Source organism: Microtus ochrogaster, unplaced genomic scaffold, assembly GCF_000317375.1.
Source record: "Microtus ochrogaster isolate Prairie Vole_2 unplaced genomic scaffold, MicOch1.0 UNK10, whole genome shotgun sequence".
Taxonomy (NCBI): Eukaryota; Metazoa; Chordata; class Mammalia; order Rodentia; family Cricetidae; genus Microtus; species Microtus ochrogaster.
In genome coordinates, this window is record NW_004949108.1 from 8,739,649 (window position 1) to 8,743,841 (window position 4,193).

Consider the following 4,193-nt stretch of genomic DNA (forward strand, 5'->3'; position numbering starts at 1 on the left):
CCCCGCCCCGCCCATCCCTGGCCCGAGAATCCCACCCCGCTGTCACCAGGCAGCCGGATTCCCTTCTAATCAGGCTAGGCACTAACTAGGAGTTGAACCCAGGAGCTAGCATTGTCCCTAGGCTCATAGTAACCCTGCTGTCCCCTCGGCCTGGGCCACTTCACTTGCCTTGTTACTCACTAGAAAGCTTGAATTTTTCCATACCCACCTTTCCACTTCAAACAAAAAGATCCCCCAAAGACACAATCCCCACAAGTTACAGACATACACTCACACTGAAACTAGTGCCCACGCCAGATCACCCCAAAGCTCTAGTCCCCGCTCTCAAATTACTTTACCTGGCTTTACCTTCCACTTCCCCGTCTATCCTAGTGACACGGACCCAGCCTCAAGGGCCGTTGTTATTGGATGGGATCTCCTAAAACGTCTTCCCAAATGCTTGGCCTTCAAAATGCAATAATCTTCTAAACAGTCAGTCTAAAATTCTCTGGCGAAAGGAGAAAGTAGCTTAAACTATTATGCTATATTAATAATTATGGGATTATTGTTTTAAAACCGTCTACCATTGGAAGCTCTGTGCAGTAAGGAGAGGGAGCTTCCGGAAGCCCAGAGGACAGAGCCATGCTGAACAGGTTGTGAGTCAGAGCCCCTGTTGGTAGTGTCTGTGCCTTGCAGACCCCCCTCCTTCCACTGTTCTTTTCAGTCAACCAGGGAAGATCGTTCTAAAATTCATGAAATATTAAACCTTCACAGTGTGTCAGGCTCTGTGCTGTCTGCCTTAGCTTCTTCAGATAGTGGGTTTGTGGGCTGTGGGCAGGAGAAAAAGCCTGGAGCCCACCAAACCAAGCAGCTTCAGGGAGAGTGTCCTCGGGCACTGTCATCGTCCTGAGGCCAGTATGAGTCCCCAAGAAGAAATTTGCTCTGCCTAAGTCTCCCTGAGGCTCTGACAGCAAGTGTCTCTGATAGACTCCAGGGACTGCTTCGTAGAGTTTAGGGGTCAGTTTTGGCAAGAATTCAGACAGGGTCTGGGCAGGCACGGTCTAGCTAGAATAATAGACTCTCTCAGTTGGAAATGGTCTTTGGGTTACCAGTCTCCCAAGGTTCCCTGTCCTGCACTAACCTCTATTGTTAGTCCAAGAATTTATTTTGGTATGGTTCTATTAGATAGATTTTCCTCGCTATGACCTTAGCCTTGGCTTGTTTCTTCCAGACATGTACATGCATGCACATACATACGCATGTACACACACACACACACATGCACATACACACACACACACACACACACACACACACACACACCCCTCTATCCCAGCTTCTTTTTTCTTTTACTTATTCTGTCTACCTTCAACTTTGGCTAGCCGTCATAGGGAAGGTCATGAATGAATCAGACCCAGCTGTCACTCATACCCGGAGCACTAGCATTTTCTAAGCTGAGCAGACTTTTTATTTTACACCGTCCATCTCTAGTAGTGCAGTTCATGTTGGTGAGCAGAGATGACTGGATGTTTGAGATTTCACTTCAGCGTGTTTGGCGGTGGTTTCTGTCTCAGTCACTGAGGGGTACCTGTGTAAGTATTGCTGAGCCCATTATGAAATAATAGGGTTTTCTAATTATCGGTATGGAATTTAATAATTAAGTGTTTCCTAAGACACGATAATCAGATAAAATAGTCTTTCAACTTTATCAGTAACACTAATGACAAGTTCAGAAGTTATCATAATAAAGATTACAGTGAAATTAAACTGTCAATTAAGGGCAGGTAAGTTCAGATTGTATTCCCGATGGTATTCATTTACAGTGCATGCTTGTTTACGTGAACCTTACTATCTCCATTCAATTAACTTCAAGGACATCCTCTTTGGGTGGTGGAGTTTTTGTTTTGCTGGACCACACCAACCGAATGCTAGGAACTTTACCAAAAGATGGAATGAGAACTTGTCGCAGGCCTTTGATGACATAGAAAAGCTGCCAGCCCAGGCCAGGATGAGTCAGAACAGGAAAGAGGTTAGAACGAAGATGTTGCCCATCTAGACCCAGAATAGAAGGGATTTATCGTGGGAGAAGAAACTTCTGGGGGTCTTGCTAAAAGAAGATGACCTAGCTTTCAACAGGCAGCGAATAGGCCAAGAACAGTTCACACAGAGGAACAAGGTAGATGCCACAGGACAGCGCGCTATGCAAACGGAAGCCAAGTGGAGACCCAGAAGGGCGAACTGAGGAGAGTGCCCCACCTCCAAGCCTTAATAGAGAAACTAATGATTCCTTAAGGGTCCTGGGGACAAGCAGTGTAAACTTAACATAGGCTAATCTGTCATTTGAATTGTTTTCTACAAGGTGGGATTTAGGAAACCCTATTTTAGGAGGCTGATATGTGGGCATATATCAATTGCTTTGGAACTGTGAAAGAAGAGCTTTTTTATTTTTATTTATTTTATTTTCATTAATTAATTAATAATTACTTTTTTTTTGAGGCAGGGTTTCACTGTGTAGCCAGGCTGGCTTTGAACCTACACAGAGTTCTGACTGCTCCTGCTTCCTGAGTGCTGGAATCCAAGGCACCACCACTACCAGGCTAAGAGAAACATTTTTAGAATGGCATCCTCTTGTGTGCCCTGAATTGTACTGGATGTCAAGTGAGTTCTAGGTTCGGACTTACCGGTAGGCAGGGTCTTTCATAGGTGGAGACAGAAGGATTCTGTGTTCTTTCCCCAGGGTGCTCTCTCTCCTCTGTCCTATATGCTACAAGCTAACAGTAATTTTGCTGTCCCAGATCATTGCTGTCACCAGGAAGTGCATCGTACTTTCCCCTCTGACATTACTCTAGTGACCTCCAGGAAAGTCCAGTTGTCTTGCCAATGGCTGGCTAGGGTCCCTTTGTGTAACTAGGGGTTTCTACGGAAACATGGGCCAGGCTTCAGCGGGAGCATAATAGATTTGATTATGCATCTCAAGCCAATTTTCACAGCTGACATCCTCCATATTTCCCTGATACAAAAACTATAGCTTAAACTATGCAGAGAAACTGTAGTGGCTAAAAGCCCCTGCCTGTACCTTAGCTTACTGATATGTCACTCTTTCAGCTGCTCCATTGGTCAGGTCTTTCATATCCCCGTTTCTTTACACACAGCTCTCCCATTCTTGAATGACCTGCCATCCAGGATCATCTATCGACCTTCTGCTCATATGTTTAAAGACTGTGTTCAAAAGCCACCCCTCTGTAATGACTTTTTCCATAATGTTGCCCTCATACCCTCATAGTCACCCCCACTTAGCTGTGCTTGGGGCACCAGTTGATCAAACTGTCATTTCTCCCTATTCACAATAACCGTGTTCTATCAAGTCACCACATTTGAGCTTGTGGCCCAAATTGGACCATCGCATCTAGGGGAGACATGGGATTAGGTGCCTATAAGCCTCTAGTTGTTTCATTCACACATCAGCAAACAGTCATGGTTTCTATTTAGAGACATCCCATTTAATCTGTATTGTTGGTTCACTGACATTGACTCCATCGCCAATAGTACTGTCCCCTGTACCTGTGCAGAGCGGACCTAATGTGCATGTTTTCACTTACCGGGCATCATTGCCCCCTTGTGTTGAGGACCCATTGTACAGAATGTGGCTTTGTGTTTCAGGACCACTTTAGACACTGAAACTGTCAACAGAAAGCATAGAATGAGTTCAGTGCAGTAGGGAATAACCCACAAGATGGAAACAATATGAGAGCTGAAAAGACAATGTCCATGATCTCAGTCACTGGGAACGTGTACTGATATTAGGATAATGAGGTTTTTTTGGTTGAGGCAAGACAGTAAAAAAAAAAAGGTCTCAAAAATATTGAGCATATTAGCTTTGGTGTTAAAAAAATCATACTTTAATATATATTATTCATCTTATGTGTATCATGTGTGTGCAGTGCCCACAGGGGCCAGAAGAGGGCAATGAGTACCCTGGAGGTGGCATTACAGACAAGTATAAGCTGCTCATGTGGGTGCTGGAATCAAATCCAGGTCCTTTGTAAGAATATCAAGTGCTTTTACCCATTGAGCCATCTCTCCAGTCTCTAAAAATAAGTTTTAACAAGGAAACACATTCACAGTTATGAAGTTCATAAACAATGAGCATCCTAAACATGACTCTCAATTAGATCATGACCTTGGGAGGCCAAGGTTTATGTTTTATCAGTATT